This window comes from Neopelma chrysocephalum, unplaced genomic scaffold (assembly GCF_003984885.1).
Source record: "Neopelma chrysocephalum unplaced genomic scaffold, ASM398488v2 Primary Assembly neopelma1_76, whole genome shotgun sequence".
NCBI lineage: Eukaryota > Metazoa > Chordata > Aves > Passeriformes > Pipridae > Neopelma > Neopelma chrysocephalum.
The window spans coordinates 4,690,333-4,710,084 of NW_020897737.1; the positions used below are offsets into that span (position 1 = coordinate 4,690,333).

Sequence of the window (19,752 nt, forward strand, 5' to 3'; positions counted from 1 at the left end):
TAAATAATTCTGATTAAGATACTTTATCTGATCATTTGTCATAATAAAGAATTCATTTCATATAAATATACCTGGTTTGCCACCTATAAATCTGCAGCACAAAGTTGTACTTAAAACTGTGGACAGAGTCTGGGGCTAAGATTGAATCCAGCTGCACCCAGGCTCCTCTCTGAGAAGGAGTTTAGGCAGCAAGGGGGTCCTTCCTGCAGCTCGTGACTCAATGGGAGAGCTTCTCTAATGAACTGTGTCTAAAGTCCCACTCCCACTCATGACAAAGACACACAGGCACAGGGAAACTGAGGAGAAGATGGAGAATAAGTGATAGGAAGACATGGAGAAAAGACAGATGATCCTGAAGTTCATAAAACCATATATATTTCTTGAGGCTTAGCAGCATTCAGACAGAAGTAGGAGCTCATGTTATTTAAAAAGGCATTATCTTGGCATTACAGAAATAGACTTGGGGACCCCTGGTGGCCTAGTGGTTAGGATGCAGCACTCTCACCGCTGTGACCCAGGTTCGATTCCTGGTCCCCCGGGCAGATGGAGCCCGTTAGCCCTGTGAGGCCATCCATCTATGAGAAGGTCACTCTAAACAAACCTACGTCCTGAGGACCTCACTGCCATTGTCCAAGCTTGCTTGGCCCCGGCAGATGAACCTTAGGATTAAAGGGTGGGCTCAGTTCAGCGCATGCTGTGTCTCACCTAAAAAATCCATTGCGCAGGCTGGAAAGGTAAAAGACCTTTCCCAAAAAATCTTCGTTCGCAAAGACTGGCCATTATTTACAGAAGTAGACTGGTCTCTGACTGGCATTACATTAATCAGTCCGACTACCACCATTATAAGAAAACTCATCTCTATAGCTGTACAGAATATGGTTATAGATATGTAGGATATGGGTCCAGCAGAGTGTGATCAGGGACTACTGAAACAGCTAATTTTCTGACAGCAGTAGAGCTATATCTCTATTTATTCATCTTCCTTATCTCTGTGCCCTGCTCCTCAGAAAAGTGGCCTTTGCCATATCCCGACATGACAGATGTATCACTCGTTGGTGACATATGTGCTCATTGCACATAGCATCAGGTGCAGAACAAGAGATGATATCAGGCCGTTGCTTAGTTATCTTTGCTTGCTCAAAGTCTGTAAAGCAACAATGAGGAAGCTAATTAATTGGAGCAAATTAGTGCAGGTATCCGAACAAAGAAAAAAAAAAGGCACAAAGTGAAACAGAATGATTTTGGATGCAACCATATACTTTTCTACCTAGTCTTGATAATACATATTGAGTTACACATTTGACAGCAAGGGAGGAATTCAGTTTGGTGTGAAGGCATTTACATTTAGGCATTCACATGCAAATGCCTAAACTCTATTTTTAGTAAGTGAATACTAAGGAGCTCCTTAGGAAGAGCTCATTTGGATGCCTTCCTGATATTCAGATGTCTAAACATAGACACCTCATGTTGTTTGGGTGCTGTGGAGCCCCCAGCCCAGCTCCTTGCTCATGCTCCAGGGAACGGTCCTGGACCTCTCTGGTACTGGCCAGTCTTGGGCAGACATCTGGGGGACCTACAGGCACCTCATAGGGCCCTTGGAGCTATCTGTGGGCAGCTGATAACTGTCCTTAATGGCCTTTCTGGAATTATTTTGACTATCTTGTGTTCAAGAAATGATTGGATGTGGCACTTGGTGCCATGGTCTAGTTGGCAAGGTGATGTTCTGTCAAGGGTTGGACTTGATGATCTCAGAGGTCTTTTTCAACCTAATTGATTCTGTGATTCTGTGATCTAAAATAATTTTCTGTATCTGTTTCCATGAATGCATAGCACGGATTTGTGCTTAAATGTGCATACAAATAATGCTTTTGAAGGTAGATGGTCTCTGTCAGCTGAAGTCCCAGTTATGTAGATAAGGTCATTTACAGTATCTTTATGACATCCATGAACTTTTTCTTTGTTCCACAAAAAATTCCAAAAACAAAGCCCAAAGAAATCTGACTTTGCACACTTTTTTTTTTGTATTTCTGAGTGCATATGTTTTATAAATGAGCTCTCCACATGTATCTCCATTAAGGTTTTAGTTCAGATCAGGAAGACATTTCTGAAGCCAAATCTCCCAGTTTTTCCCAACTACCATGCCTTGCTTTTGCTCTTGATCTACACTCATGAGAGTGTATGTTTCAGAATGAATAGACTGAGATTGTAGACATGATGAGAGATTAAAAATTCAGCATTTGGAGAAACATTTAACTGTTGTTTTTCAAAAGCTATGGTGAAACAAGGAACTAAGAAAGTAGTAAGCAGGGAGACCTTCCATAGTAACAAGAATCTTCAGAACAAAATACAGGTTTAGCTAAGTGTTACTGTACAGGGAATCAGCAGCATGCACAGTAGAGAATCAAGCAAACAAACATCCAGACAAATATACTGTAGAAATCATGAAATATTAATGAATAAATAATGCATATCATCTTGGTAGCTTTTTTGGCAGAACTATGAACTACATGGTTGATGGAATAGGATGTAAGTACAAAACTTTGATTATAATAAGGCATTTGAAACATTTTAAAATGTTCTTACATCCACTGGTTTGGACATACTCAGGGTACCATAGTTTATCTACCTGTAATATCACACTGAGACAGCTGACATGGTATTTCCACTACCCTGTCCTTTGACACTGATTTCACATTTGGGAAAGTGAGGGGAGCGTGTGTTAGTTTTACCAAGAATAACTGTATTTTTTCTTGGGGATGGGACAGCAATCTCTTATTTTAAAAACTGACCAAAGAGATCTCAGTTATTTATAGTCTCACTTTCAAGGCTGCAGAACCCACTGTTTAAGCATCACTGAAGGTCAACAAGTGCTGGAAAGAATTATTAATTAATTTCAGTTCCAAATGAGGAGCATAGCAGGGAAACATTTTGAGAAACCACATAGCCTGTCTTCTTGACTAAGTTTCTGGAGAGAGACTTGGGAAATTGAAAAAGAGCAGCAAACTGAGCCAAAATCTGCTGTTTGTTATGTGGGGATCGTTATGTGACTTGACCTCATAAAATCCAGACAACAATCAATTTTGTAGTTCATGGGAGGAGCCCACAGAGGAGAAACACAAATACCTAAGGCTAAGAAGCCTCATGATACTGTCTAGAAACACTGAAGGATATACATATTGGAAAAATGCAGAAGAGCGTATCTGATGAATCATACACTGCAGCACAGATATTCTGTGGGAGAAAGGAAAGAGAAAGATAGCAATGCTGAAAAAGATCTAAGGAGTATACACAGCAAGAAGGATCAGAACTGGGATTGTGGTATTCAGTAACAACAAAAAATAAACCCAAACTAACAGCCAGTGCATTCTGCAGATCTTTTTTTAGGTGCTCCACAATGTGCAGTTTGTGATACAGAGTTTAGGAGCAGGGAGGCTGCAGGGCCCCACTTAGTGTTCCCATGGATTAACCAAGTCAACCTGGGAGATGGCCAAGGGTTGGATGGCCCTTTCTGACAGCATATTCTTGAAAGCACACTCCAAACACCCCCATCTAGCTACCTTCATGCCAGGATGAATTGGAAGGAGTTCAGACAAAAGCAAGACAAATGACAAAGAGCTGGAGGGAATGACTTCAAAGGAAAGATTAAATGAGTTAAAATATGCATATCATGGCTAAGGAACCACTGTAGGTCAGGAGATGGGTAATACAGTAACTACTAGCCATTCCTAGGTAGAGGTAGAAATGAAGAGGTCTATCATTGACAGTAGACAGGGAGGAAGAAAAATTTGTCATATTATTAATATTCTTTTCCTTCAATTTCTTCTTGGTACATGGTAGCTTTACCATGTCATCATGGACTGCCAGCAGCAGGAAAGACACAATCACTGAGAAAAAGCCCTCTCCCTTAGTAGTGCACTCTGGATTCTGTTTTATAATTCATTTGATTGCCTCCTCTCCTTTCTTACTGCTCTAGGCCAGGCTCATCATTACACAGGGCTAAGGAACCCGTTCTCTCTGAAACCAAGAACATTTCAACAAGGCATGTTCAAAATAATTTATGAACATTTCCACTACTGCTACCAAATTGCTCCTTCCTCTATGCCTTATTATTGCAGGACCAAACAGCCTTGAAATACCTTAGGCTCATATAACTTCAATGAAATATTAAATAATGTCACAATTTTTGAGCATGAGAATTACTCCTCCCATCTGTTTTTTTGTTGTCGTTATTTTTGGTTTTGCTTGCTCCGTTTTTTTTTTCTTCAGGGCACATGCAGAGCATCTGAAAACAGACACACCCCACTCTAACCTCTCAGAAGGAATATGCCTTGTCGTAGCATCTACCTTGTTTAGATAGATCATAGCTAGTCAGGAAGGGCAGAGATTCCAACTGTGCTTGTGACCAGCATAGAATTCATGCCTAGGACAGTTCTTATTATATTATTCTCCCCTACGTTCAAATGCTAATTTTTCAACAGCCACCTTTATCCTGCTTTCCTTCTGTTAGATTCTTCATTCATTACTAAAGATGGTAAGCTTTTCCCAATAAGCACTTTTTTCCAATAAATCTTTTGAGAGTATCACTCCCACTTTACATTTTCTTCCTTCTCATCCTTTACTCACTAATGTCATTTATACAGCTCCTTTTGTGTTAACATCAGAAAGTCAGTACCTAGACTGTCTATAATCATACAAGTGAATGTTTAGCACTGAGGAAACTTTTCTTGGATCATGGAAGCCTGATATTCTTTCAAGCAGTAATATTACCCCTACTGACATTAAAGAGAAAGAGTAATTTTGCTATCAAGTGTTTTAAAAGTGTGAGTTAAGAGCATCTCATCTTTTATATTCAGCAGCCATTCCACCAAGAACTGGAAGAAATGAAAGAAATATCACTGAATTACAGAAGTTACAGCTGTGCAAAGCTTGCATACTGGAATTTACCTTGTCTGCTCTATGCTCCACTCTTTACATTACGGAAGAGCTCCCTACTCTACCATTTGCTTTCTTTTTCAGGTCATAAACTCATTTCCATTCATAATGCAAAAAAGGAGTAACACAAACCAGGATGTGAAAAACTACATTTTAAACCAAAATAAGCCTGTGGAACTTATGACAGGTTGAAAATGTTTAAACTGAACAGCTTTCACTGGAGTTAGCAGCTTGAGTGGTATGAGAAAATTCATGGGAACCTATGGATTTTGATGAATTTCCCCATATAAAATTGGTTTTGAGTAAGCTCTTGTGAGAGTGGAATGTCGCATTTTGGCAGAATAAAGAACCTCTGTGTGATATGTACTTCTATGCAACAACATATATAATATAAACAAAATTATATTTCACATTGTGATATTTTATATTGTCAAAAATGGGGATTTCTGGGAGTTTTATTGTATTTAGAAGTGGAAATAGACAGAATTCCTTTTCTTTGTAGGATCTGGTAAAGCTTTCCCCCCCCCCATTCTAGTTGCTTTCTTGGTGAGCAAGCAATCAAATTTTAAAAGGATAATCTTTTCCCAAATTTTGGCTATAGTTAACAATGCTACTTACAGACAGCAGTTTGAAAAGTTACAGTATAATTGATGCAGCATGAAGTGAATCAAGAGGGCAAAGTTGATTTGCAGATATTAACATAATCCACTCCTCATATTCCAGAGAAGTTCACATTTTTTCCCAGCATGTAACTTTCTTACAGAAAAATACTTCTACCTTCATAGCACAGTCCTTCCTTGGATGCACAAATGACAGCTTTTACATCCTGAAAGACACTCTGTAGTCTTCCCTGCTGTCATAGACTGGGCATTTGGAGGAGAAAAAGACAAATGCCCAAGTTTTGGGGGTTTTTTGCACAGAAAGCAGTCAGCCAACAGCAGCCTCCTCATGCAGCTGTTTCTACGTACATACAGAGCCAAAGGCATGAATAAACCTTTTAGCTTCCTAATCACATGTAAACACGCTCAAATCAGTTCTGCATTAGATTACCGATTCTCATTTATTTTACTGCCTGGAAACATTTGAGAGTGGCTCAGAGCAGATTTTTTTTTTTTTAAAGTTTATTTAATTGTTTGAATAAACAACATAAAAAGAAAAGGGCAAATGAGTTTGTTCTCTGAGGGGATAAATGCACTACTAGCTTTCCAGTGGGGCACTTTGTTTTCTCTCTGCAGCACATACACTTATGCAATTACAAAATTGCAGAATAAAGCCAAAGGCTTAAAAACCACCTTACTTGGGCTCACAATTAAGCTTTCAGGTGCCCTTTATTAACACAACCATTTTACAAATCTGGCCATGCACTTGTGAGATATGAACCAGTTTTGAAAAACCTCATTTGCCTGTGCACCACCCAGATGTAAGTGGTCACATCTGTGATATCTCACACTCAAAACCAACACTGCAAGAGTTTATTCTTCTGGTTCAAATAGCCTCTGCCTTCAACATGGGCACTGGTGTGTGAAGAAGAAGGAGGGACAGAGGGATACGAAAAAGAAGTCAAAGCAGAAAAATACTTAATCAGAGTGTGGTGGGGTTCCTCCCTTAGCATCTCTGCCAGATTCCTACCTGAAGATTACACATCCAGTCAGAAAGCTCGGCACCACTTCCCCATATCTCCAGCTGTACTCACATGGCATGTAGGTACTGCAGACATACTTGGCTATTTGCCAGCTAGACACATCAGAGGAGATCCTGTAGGATCTCCTTCCTGACAGCTGTTTTTCAGAAATAGAACCAATGTTAATAATAGAAACAAGCAGAGGCAGCAGTTGCTCAGCACATCGGAAATGAGGCCACTTGCATTTAAGAGCTTATAAATGGATTTAGTCTTCTAATTTCAGTACCTACTTTTGGGGCGAAAAGTCTAATTCATGATACGATTTTCATTTTTAACCTCTCTTTGGATGTGCAGATCTTTAATTTTTAGTTCTGTGTATATACTCTATAATCTCTCTCTATATAAATCAGTCAAATGTCTTCCTGTATATAAATTTAGTATTCCCTGATCAATGTACATGAAAGACCTACCCCACATGCCAGTGCAGCCTCCTACATTTCCCTGTTCTTTTATTCAACAGTGTTGGGTTTTCATTTTTTTTATGCAGTCATACTCCTTTGACAGTACATAACTGTCATGGTTCTGTCTCACAGGTTTCTATACATCAGAGACCAGCTTTAAAACTGTTTTGACAGGTTAAAAGCTGGGATTTTTCCAGGGACAGGATGGAGAGAAGCAGGAATGTGAGAAGTGAAAAAGAATATTCCTTGACACCCCCTAATCTCCTCAGCGCAGATGGCACTGTCATTTTCAAGTAGCTTCTGCGCACAACAGCCACCGAAAGAGTGAAAGTTGGAATGCTGAAAATAGTCTTCCTGGGAGATAAATGCATATCTGCATGTACATCTATCCAATATGCACAACTGTGAACGCATGAGCAGACAAATGAGCAAAGCTTACCTTCCCTCTTCTTCCTCCCCCTGTCCATTCACTAAAATTAATTGTTCCCCAAGATGCTGTAGGCCACATTGTTAATTATTGTCTCTCTCTTTTGCACCTGAGGCGTCACAGTGGTTTAGGAAACAGCCTGCAAACAGATGGACAGCTGCTGGAGATGAATCTGCAGGTATGTGAAAAAAAATGGATACAGACTTTATGATACTGCAGGCTCAGATGGTCTATTAATTTTCAATAATATTCTGGAAAGGAAGGAGGTCTTTACATGTTTTTAGGCTTAATTTGTTTTCAAAAAAGGAGTTACAAGAGCCAATTACTTTTATGATTTCATCACAATCATTTATGCTCAAGGAATATTTATGGGAAAATATTCCTATCATCCCTACACAAGATTTGTTGTTTCTTAAGATAACCCTACCCGCCGGCAGCCAGCTGTACATGCACTATGCCTGACGGTACCAAGGCTGGGTGTCTTGCAGACCAGACACAAATGCCAGCTTGAACTGGATGCTGCATGCAGCCTCTTGCCTGCTGCTTTAATGCCACTGGCTCATCCCCAACATGTACCCCAGCAATCTGCTTCTGCCATCATGTTGTCACAGAAAGCCACAGCAGCCTGAGGGAAAGCCGTCCCTTATGTGCCCAGCCTACCTCTATCCCACTTGCATGAGGCCATGTCCTGATGCAATCCCAACAAAAATGTTCCACTCTTTGATACAGCCTGGAAATTAACAAAAAGTCACTGCAGTTGTTGACACCAACTAGTTTTTCATCTTCAGAGGCTGGGGATCAAAGCTAGTAAATCCATAACAACAAGGCAGATATGTCTCTAATGGTGCTCAAAGCTGTCCTGTCCTACAGAGGAAGGCTCTGCAAAAACATAGCACAGTTATCCAGACCTACCTAGTATGCCCCATGCCAGCTTCAAAAGAGGTAAAAGGATTTGCCTTTCATAAGTACTTCAATGTGATCATTTTCTGTGTAAATGTACCCAAGAGGCATATCTGAAAACCATAAGCTCTTCTAATAGAGCCATCTTACCCTCTTCTAAGGGAAAACTATTGCTTCACATAAGGAACAGTTGCAATTTCTAAATGGGGAAAAAAGCCTTTCAGACTTGGCTGGAAGTTCAGCTCTGCACATTAGCCAAATTACTTTAGAAAGGCAATGGAAAAGTTATTAATAGATTTATCAGATGACTATCCAAAGGAATCCAGATATTTTAGCCAAGAAGCAAGAAAAAGTGAGTTAATTATACCATGACCAGACTCCTGATCCATACAGGAGTGAGGAGCAGAAGGTGATATTTACAATACAACGGCACCCTTTCTTTTCTAGTGTTGGTATGGTGCATATTTTGTGGAGCAGAGTCTACTTGGTAAAGATTGGTACACAAGTTGTCATGTGTTATACACTATTTGTCATGCTGTTATATGAGTGTGTAAAGGAACTCTGGAACTTAAGCACAGTGTAATTTCCTCCAGTACCCAAATTCTGCATTTTGAATCCAGCAGAGATTTTCATACTGCTATCACTTCGTGAAATGCTTGATACAGAAACAACTAAATGCATAATGCATTGTATACGCTACCATACATTTAGCTTAGATTACTGAATCTGCTGTCTGTCACTCTTTTAAAAAGCTCATCAAATATAATAATTATGACACAAGAGTCAGCCTGTATCATTATCACCTGCACAGGTTAATAAACAGTATATTGTCGCATGACCTTGGGATTCCAAGTCAAGGATTTGAAATGAAGGATTCTTAATTTGCCTTTCCTCCTGTTCTGCAGATGGTGCAGAATGTGAAAATTTAAAGCCAGTAGGGTTGGATACTTCTCCAGCTCTCTCTCTCTCACTACAATTGACTCTGCAGAAGCAGCATCAAGGCCTCAGGCACTCCATCTGCCCCATGGGTAGGAGGTGGAGATAAAGGCGTTTGTGGTGAACCAGCTTCCCGCTTGGTGCTGCAGAGGAGGAGGTGGGTAACTGGCCAGCAGTGGTGCTTAGCCAGAGCACTGCAGTGCTACAAATAACATTTGATCCAAAAAGGACGATCTATTTCAACAGTATTTTAGATTATTTTCTTTCTGCACTGAATCTTTTATTTTGGACAACAGTTCTTTGGAGAAATGCAACTGTCCTTAATGAATTGTTTTTCCCAGCTGCCACTGTCATTGTACCAAAAATTCAAGGTGATTTATTTGACCTGTAGCAGAGGCATAAGACTAAGACTTTAGCTCTTCTCCATTCCAACAGGAGTATTTCCTTTGGTAGAAGCAGTTCATTGATAGGGGCTATTGACTATGGCTAAGCAAAAAAGAAAGATGCCAGTATTTGGACACTTATCAGACACTTTAAGGTTTATAGGTTGGGCTCAGAGCAAACTTGTCCAATGGTGATGATATATCACAGACTGCTCCCTGGCTGTCATAGGCCCTAAGATGTTTCTTCCATTTCTGCCTTCTATGAGGGAAAGTGAGAGAAGCTCTATGAAATCAATTCAGAGTCTCAAAATGGTGCTTTAGTCATGGGTCACACAATTAGCCACATCTGCAAAGCAGTATATTTGCTGATTACCAAATTCTCACATCTAAGAACCTAGGCTAAACTTTAGTTTAAACACTTTGGTACATGGAAAAGGCACTGCCATTGCACACTGAAATGCCAGACATTGCAATGAACATATGAGAAAAAGGAGAGTTTTTTCTCTGGAGAAAAAAAGGTTGCAGGTGAAAGTTTTGGTCTGTTCTGTACTTCCTGTCTCACTCATATCCCCCCTTCCTATTTCAAGATCTTTCTATCCTTCAGACACACATGATATGTCTGGTGAGAAATATATTTCAGTTTGTTAACTTTTAACTGACACTTGGTAGAAAAACCTTTTACATTCCCACAAAATAAAATTTTGCCTCTAGCATCAATTATCATTCATCTGGCTATTGAAGAAGCTGACAGAACTGTATTCTCCTTGCTCTTCTTCTTCATGCATCTTGAAAGATATTTGACTTTGTTTCACCTAGCAGCACCTCAACAATCTCCTCACTTCTCAAATATATTTGCTAACAAACCTTTCAGAATCATCGCCTTACTGTTAAAAATCCAGCAATGGCACACATATAAGTGACCTGATTTAAAATTGTCTTACTGAGCCAGGCAACCTCCCATAAGCTCCTTTTCAAACCTTAGTATTATGTTGCTAAGTAAGGTGACAATCTACCCAAGGACTACTTCTGTATGCATGTAAGGCCTGGTACTGTTACATAGGTAAAATATGATAAGCAATCTTCCAGGTCTGACAACTAAAAGTAGCAAGACTTCAGCTAAAGTTCTGGTATTTATAAAATCTTGGGAGTTGTTAATAGACATCACAGATTTCATTGTATGCCTCATATGGATCATATAGGATAACCTTTTATACAAGCCTGCCAATGATTCCTGTGACCTTGCTGAGCTCACCAGAGAATGATCAGCCCAATGCAAAAAGGATAAAATAGAAAGCAAAAACAAAATAAAAAAACAAACAAAAAAAACCCCAAACAAAAACAAAAACAAAAACAACAAGTTCTCTATCATAGGAATTAGCAAAGCAATCTTTTGGGGGGATGGTGTCATCACAGGCATCTGCTCCTAGGAGGGGGAAAGAACAAAGTGAATGGCAGAGGGCAGTGAAATATTTCAACAGAGAGGGAAGACTTGCTCTAAACTTCAAACAGGAGACTCTGCTAAAAGGAAGGGAGAAAGCAAGAGCATGAGAAAAGTCTGTAAGGGATGAAGACAAGCTAACACAAAGGAAAAGGAAACCAAGCAGGGAGGATAAAGAGAGTTCCACGAAGAAGCAGTTCTGCTGAGGGACCATGTCAAAACCCAAAACTAGTGCAGCTTTAGCAATGGCACTTTAGTAACAGAGGAGAGAAATCCAACCCAATGGTAGCCAGGAAAGGACCCAAAGGTATGTAAAGCCTTTGCTGAATGTATGCACCATGAGTAAAAATGTAAGGAAAAGAAGAAAATTTGCACTGATCTTTCATACGTTTTCTCATAAAAACTGAACTTTTCACAAACCAGCACAGCCTACATAGCTAAACTACTTACAATACTTGCATGTAGTGCCTGCACCTGTCAAGAAGAGTGATTATTAATTTTCTGTGCATAGGTCACATAAAAAGTCACGTAGTTTCTCTGTGATTTAGTTTCCCATCTGTAAAGCTGCCACCTCTGCTTCATTAAAGGCAAAGAGGCAATAAATTGACAAGGAAGAATATAAATAAAGAAGGACAAAGTAGATTTAATGGCAACATCAGGCTCAGGTCCAGATAAAAAAAAAGCATATCTAAAAGTGGAGTAGTTAACTGATGTATTTTATAATAAAAATATCAGCCTCTTCCAAAACAAATCTGAAAGAGGAATGGGACAATTCAAAATATTAGTATGAAATTAATCTGCTCTCTTTGCTGTAGGCATTCACAGGCTCTGCTTCCCTGTTACCTCCCATCTAGCAAGACTCTTCCCCCTTCTTTACTCTTCCTAATTGTCAAAGTTTAAAGGACACTGAAGAGCACAGGATGGGTTCATTAGAATTGCAAAGTATCACTGCTTACCATTTGCAGCAGGGTACCATTTATCTCTGTTGCCACACCATACTGTGACGTGGCACCAAAAACTAGATGCAGCAATCCAGAGCTAGGGAATGCTAATCATCCTACATTAGACCCAAAACCATGCGGGATTCAAGGTTAACTGTGGTTGAGAACATCTGTTCATGGCAGTAAATGACTCCCAAAGGCAACCTGGAGTGGGCTTTATGTTTTTGACATGGCCAGCCTCTTTCTGTTTGCCTAGATGACCTGGGTCAAATTCTTGGTCATTTATTTTGATCCCTTGCATCTACATAACCACCTCTTCTGTCCCCTTCCTTCAGTGAAGGACACAACCACCTCTCTACAGGCTCTTTGAATGCCACCAGGATGCCACCCACAGTGAATAATGAACAGGACCATGACTTTCTCCACTTAGTTGCAGCAAAGTAACAATATAAATTACAGCTCCTGTGCAGACCTCAGCACAGCAGTCTATGCACAAATACTGTCTCATAGCTTAGCTAAAGGAATCTGTCCAGCCAGTTGAACACGCTTTCCTTAAAGTCATGTTCAGACTGATACTTCAGTTTAGTCTACCTGAGAAATTTCTAACTTTCCTTGAAGTTTACTTTAAAAGTGTTTCTATTTTACTGTCTTTCATATTAAATACCACACATTATGTCCTGTCCTATAGCAAAAAGTAAGCAGAACTGGAAAAGGTACTCAGTCAGCACTACACTGTGGTGCCAAAGCACAACTAAAGAAGTGACTATGAAGTTGCCGGATCAGAGACTGAGCATTAAGTTACTTTGCATTTAGTCTAAGTCTGTAGTCCTGCTCATATTGAAGTCAACAGCAAGCCTGCAGTTAATTGCAACAAAAGTAGGATGTATTTTAGGGAGCAACCATAAAGAGGTAGGCAGGATTATCTAATGACATATACGTATTTTACTAAATGTGTTACTTGTCAAGCTAATTAGTTACCCTGTAAATGAAAAGGTCAACCCTGCATAATATTTGCATCTCATATTTCTGAGTCAAATTTCCTGTGCATGGTAAGTGGAAAGAAATAAATTCTACTGAAGTTGTGAACGGCTGATAGGAACACTTTGGCAGGCAGAGAAAAATTAGAAAAAAGCTGTTCAAGGCTGATCTGAAGCTAAGAACATGGAACACGTCCATCAGGAAGACACCGATCCCATGGCCACAAGCTCCACATGGTACAATTTGTTTCGAATAGCTCTGCAGCCAAGCAATACATTAAACTGTCAGTCACACTTTTTTCACTGCTTCTGCTGCTCTTTACTAATCCACATATGGAAGATGAAGAGAGATAAGGCTCTTGAAATCACTCCACTGCACCAAGATGGTACTTTTGACCCCAAACTGCCATTCTGTAAGATTTACCTGACATCCCTCACTATTGTGTGCACACTTCAGCTGTGTGCATATTTCCCCCCATTTCCACAGCTGGAGGCCAAATCCATCACAGTACAACTATTCCACACTTGCAGCTCACTAATTTTTCAGCGCTCAGAGCCTTGCATATTTACAGCAGGCCTTTTCCAACACCCTTGTCATTTACATATATCTGATGTATGCAAACTTGACACAAAAACAAATGCTTGAAAGGTATTGGCAAAGCTATTAGAAAGAGGTTAAAGAAGAAGAAGAAGCAGCAGCTTTCTTGGGAAATATCAAACAGAAACAAACAGAACATTTCAGGGCAATCAGCAAATTAACAAGGAACTTCGAAATTTTTTTCTTTTTCGATGAAACAGCCAGCTTTGTGTTTCAGTCTGTAAACATGCTATGCCAGAAGAGGATCTTCAGAGACTCTTTGTCCTTGCTAAAGGGCTTTACTTAATGGGGTGTTACATGAAAAAGCATATCTGTCTTTCAGGAAAATATGCCCTACAGGCTCACTGAAACAGTGGCAATATTTAGAGGAAAAGAAAACCAGGATATGAAATATGTCCTCGCTAATGTAAGTTTAAATATATATTAAGTCACTCTGCCAGGACTGAAAACTCTGGCCTTATAAATTTCCCAACAACCTATGTTCACTAAGTAGGTATCAGGGGACCTCACTCCCCTTCAGTGAGGAGCCACATCTTCCAGGCAGCAAATTCTGCTGTCAAAGGCTTGAGTCTTGGTTGCAGAAGTTGCCCAAGCCAGCTCTGAACTCGCTCTCCACTGCAGGGCAGCCACAGCATCACAGGGCCTGGGGTCCATCCCCCTGCCTGTGGTCTGACCCTCTGCAGCAGCTCAACAGTGGCCGATATATAAGCTGGGAATTTAAAGCCCTTACAGCTGTGTCTCAAAGGGTTGCATCATGCTTCAAATGACAGATGATTTGAAATACCTGACTTATGTCAGACTATTTCCTTTGTAAGCCAGGATAAGAATTTTGCACCCCACTTAGTTGGCCTATATAAAAGAGGAGCCTAAGATACAACATAAAGAAAGTTTAGTTGTTAGCTTATATTTCAAAACCCTTTATTCCCCACATGTTTGAACCGAAGTTTTAAATTCAGATGTACTTAAAGATGCATTCTCTTTTTCTGGTGCATGTACAAGCTTAGGGCCAGGTAGCCCTAGGAATCAGCTAGTCCCTTATAAAGGAAGTGAACACATACTCAGATATAGGCCTTAGAGAAGACCCCTCCTATATGTTTCATGAGGCAGCATTTTCCTGAATCCAAATAGCAACCCTCTACTCATGGTACATCTAAGAACTGCTTCCTTCTGGCACTGAGTTACCCATCTTACCTGTCACAAGGGATAATTATTTCTCTGTGCTACGTCAACTCAATTATCTAGAAAGAAAAAAACCAAAATTTCCAGATTTTACTCATAACACTTGCACAAGAGAGATTCAGGAGGTAGCAATAAAATTTTAAATCTCTCCCTTTCCTCTTTTGATTTTGACTTGGTTCAAGAGTATCTGTCTTGTATGTAACTGTTGAAATCTACAAGAACTATCAAAAACCCCACAGCATGTACAACTAATCTGAAATTAATCTGGAATCACCCTGAGAAGGTTTTGGTGTTTGGAGGGAATACATCCTGTGTCAGTTTTAGCATTTTATGAGCAATGTGGAAATTCCAAGTGTTTAGCTCAAGGGCCCAAGCACCTTTAAACACAAATTCCCTTTGAAGCCAGTAACTAACAGTTCCATCTTGTACTTCTTCTACTGGGAGGAAGACTGTTCAGCTCTGTGCTGTGCTATTTTCACCACATCATTCCCAGCTGCACTATTCTTGAATTGCTTTTTGTCCTGCACTTTAACGTACAACTCGATGTAGAAAATCTGAAGAGTGGTGCAGACTTTTTCCTAAAATAAATGCTCCCTTAATCAAAATTGGATGACTAACAGGCATAAAATTATGGATCTAATACCACATATAATCGTTTATCTCATTGCAAAGAGGCATACATCATTTGCATTGTGTTCCAGTAGTGTTTTATACCCACTTTACCATAATCTAAATGAGCATGCACAACACAGACAAATGGAGATTCTAGCCCATCTTATGCATTTGCCTGGAGAGCATGATGGTTTGTTATGGAAGCTTTTAAAAATTGTGTTCCTATAAATAAACATGTTAAAATGTAAAGACAGTGCAGTGGGCAAGCACACTGCCTGAGCAGTTTTAATTGTGAGATATGTTTTCCACAAGGAAGGGATTTTTTAAAATATTTTTTTTTCTGGACAGGAATTTTAATAAAGTATATTTGAAACTTGTATGAGCTATGGAATAGGTTTGTTGAAGTGAATTTGACCTGTGGATACAACAGCTCAGCATGTGGGTATTGCCAACCACATTTACAGCTCAAACTAGATTTTATTTTCTTCTGCCCACTCCTCATTATCTGGGATGTACTTAACAGTCCAAGCCAGAGACTCAGCTTTAAACAACCTTAAAAACTTATAAAAATGGCAACCACCAAAGTATGTATTTCTTTCCTTGAAATTACTTCGGTAAGAAGCTTTCACTTATCCATCTGCAGCATCCTTCCTATTCCCAAAACCACCACAGCTGTGAAGTTCAATAACGTATAGTCCTTCAGGGAGAGCAAGTATGGTTTCATGTGACAATATCCACAAGAGTTGATTCCTCTCTCCCATGTACGACTTTACATCTTTTTCTGACCTTGCAGGTCTGTGAGAAACTGGTACTTAAAACTCTGACATTTTTATGAGAGACAAGCTGGTCTTATACCTAATTTTAGAGAGCTTTGTGTCTTTTTCCCTCTTCATAAGGATAACTCACTCGGCACAGCTGATCTTAATGTAAAGAAGTATGAAGCTTTATAAGGAGAAAGAAATGCATGCTAAAGTACATGGTAAAATTCTCTTCTGTATTCTTAAAATCATTTATCTGTGACATATGTGGCATGAAGATGAAAATATGATATGGTCTAAAGGCTTTATTGTTATTTCTGTACTCCAACGCTTACTGCTCAATTCACCATTTGTACAACATGCTTTTCTGATTCTGCCCACAACCTAAAGATATCATCCAAAAATCAAAGGAGCAGTACAAACTTGACACTGATTAACCTCAAAAATAAACTATAGCTATATTAAGGAACTGTGAAGTTCTGTCTAGAGATTACTTGCTTAAAGAATGGGAACATGACAGAGATGCTAGGAGGATGAATTGAAGATGTCCCTGCTCATTGCACAGGGGTTGGTCTAGGTGACCTTTAAAGGTCCCTTCCAACCCAAATTATTCTATGATTCTATGAATCTATGATCCTATGAATGATTCTCAACAAAATAAGACAGATAGAGGGACAGTCTGCACAGCACGTTGAAACCTTAGGAGTTCAGCAGAATATCATTCATTTTTTCCATCAGTCTGTCTTGTATGGATTAAGCACTTAAGAGAATAACTGTATTATATATTATATGGTATAAGTATGTTTATATGTGGAAATTAAGTATGTTATATTATTTATCTCGGTAAGCATTGCACAGATTGTTTATTACATGTATGTCCAGATCTTATTACTGATTGACATTCAGTGTTCTGCTGCTGGGGGTGGGTTTAATTGCATTCTTCTACTATTTTAAACTTTACTCCTGCTTTCCTACCAGCATCATATTAAAATCATTATTTTATCTTTACACAGATGTCTTTTTCCATTCATTCTTTTTTTTTTCTTTTGCAAAATCAGCTCTCTTACCAGTAACTACCCTCTTGTATACCAGAATGTTGTTCAGCTTTGGCCACTAGTTCCGCCTCATTTGTTTCATCTCTTCTTATAAGGTGTACTCCTCTAGCCTACATGCTTCACTTTTTCTCCCCTAAATTCACTTAAAATTCTTTTCAGCAGCCTCCATGTTTATCTCAACCTAGCTTTTTAGAGTAATCGATTTTGTGCCTGTCTATATATGACATAGTTTCAAGAGGCTCTTATGTCCAGCCAAAACAAGTCCTTTAGTTTGCTTTTCTCTGGCTATTCAGGACTGTCCACACAGAAATATTGCTCATTCATCAAGTTTCATTGCCTAGTCAACAGTGATTGCTCTTTCTGTATTACACATTCCATTGAATTCTCTCTCCAACTTTTCCCCAAAAATACAGAAACACCCCTTTCTGTCTTTTGATGTTTCCCTAGCTGTTAAAAAGATGTGAAAAAAAAAAAGATATTCTAAAGGCTTTTCTTACTTCACCTTAATGATTTCTCTAGAATTTGTGAATGTTATTCATCTAGATCAGGTGCCTTGTCAAAATTTAATGGTTTCATATACCTAACTGTGTGCTCTAGCAAAATCATAAAGCCTTTAGCACCTTCTGTGGGAAAATATATTCCCACCTTCCAGATGTGACCTTCAGCTTTTTTTCAGAAATGTCTATACTATGGAAGAGAAAACACGAGTTCTCTGAAATACATTCTTTACGAACAATAGCTCTTATTCATGTTGCTTTATGACCTTACAAGCTAGATTTGACAGATAACTGTACATATTCTATGCTTTTAAAACCATTTCTTTTTACCATATTAATGTCATTAATTAGCATTATTATTACAACATTAAAGTCTAAATTTTGCTTATCATCAATTTATCATCAATATCTTCAGCCTTCCTTGCAGCTATAAGAGATCTCCCTTTTTCGTGTGACGCATTTTCTTCCTCCATAAGTAATTCTATTGAACTTGAAGTAAACTCCGGGTTATCTTGTCCAACCAATCTAGCTTACACTTGACATTCACATCCTTTTCACATATGTAAGTGTGTACTTTCATAGCTTTTACCTTCTGCAACAGGCCATTGTATAGAACAGAACCATCTGCAGCCATTCATAATAACACAGAGAGAAAGGGGGAAATTCTAAATTTGCTTCACACTACCAGACTTGTGCATGTGATGTTGGGAGTTATAAGATGGAGGCAAAAGTTTAGCAGTGCTGCTAGCGGTGCAGAGCAGGGGAGAAAGAGGATGCATAACATACATGCCCTGCTCAGCCTGTTCATTCATGCAATGCACTGACAACTGTGATACTCTATGCTGTTGATAGAGCTTGGGCCAATGTATATATGCATGATACTGCACACATTAGAAAACTTGTACATTTCAGGTTTTTTCCACACTGCTCAGGTATGAAGCATCTGTCTGGTACTCTCTCCGACATAGGTCTGTTGATAGGTCCTTTGTTATTAGTTTTATATCATTTTGCTAAATGTTCCCTGACAAATGTTTCATGGATATGCAGAAAAAGAGAATCTGGTGTATATAAAAATCTGTGTGGTGTACAGGGGTTGGAGAAGCTAACTACACTACCAACAACTGAAATCATCAAAACACACAAGGAGATAGTGGTTATTGTGAAAGTCCTACAACAACACATCACAGCACTAGGTAAGCATTTGACTAGTTTAACTAAAATATATAAATATATTTTTTTATATATGCTACATAACTATCTTTGCATGGCTTTCTCCACAATTAGATCATTACCTGAGCAGTAGCAAGTCCTTGTTGAAGACTGCTGCAGTGCAAGGCTGTTCTTTCCAAGTACTGCCATTCCGTGACTCTACGCCCATTTGCACTGATCCCACTTGCACCCCCATCAGTTCATGCTATCACCCTCCTTGTGTGACTTTTACTGCTATTGTGCCTTTTATCTGCAGATCACTTCCCTTTCATGTACTGTCATCATGTTTTTCCTTAGAATAATATTTCACTTTATTGCTTCTTAGTTCAAGCTTGCAGCTCTCCCAACCTGCTTTGTGTGCTGGTGTTGGATGAGGTAGAGTTAATTTTCAGCACAGGGGCTAGTATGGGACTATGTTTTGGATTTGTGTTGAACACAGGGTTGATAACATTGACATGTTCTCGTTATTGCTAAGCAGGGCTTACACAGAGGCAGGGCACTTTCTGCTTTTCATGCCAGCACGCTGGTGCATGGAAAGTTAAGAGCAGACACAGAAAGGACGGGCGACCCAAACTGACCAAAGGGATATTCCATATCATATGACATCATGCTCAGTATACAAAGCTGGGGAGAGGAAAGAGGAAGGGGGGGGACATTTGGAGTGATGGTGTTTGTCGTCACTGTAATGCTTGATGGGGCCTTGCTGTCCTGGAGGTGGCTGAACTCCTGTCTGCCCAAGGGAAGCAGAGAATTAATTCTCCTTCTTGCTTTTCTTGTATGCGCGGCTTTTGCTTTTCCTATTTAACTGTCTTTATCTCAACCCATAAG

At 39.4% G+C, this 19,752-nt stretch overlaps 1 long non-coding RNA gene across 3 annotated transcripts in view; it reads right to left on the minus strand.

The window, feature by feature from the left end:
- The window catches only part of LOC113970244, a 65,223-nt gene extending 59,426 nt beyond the window's left edge, over positions 1-5,797 (minus strand). For all 3 annotated transcript variants that reach the window (XR_003535094.1, XR_003535092.1, XR_003535093.1), the window contains exon 1: positions 5,710-5,797. This is a non-coding gene — a long non-coding RNA (uncharacterized LOC113970244). The remainder of the gene's footprint in view (positions 1-5,709) is intronic.
- Positions 5,798-19,752: the final 13,955 nt, after the last annotated feature.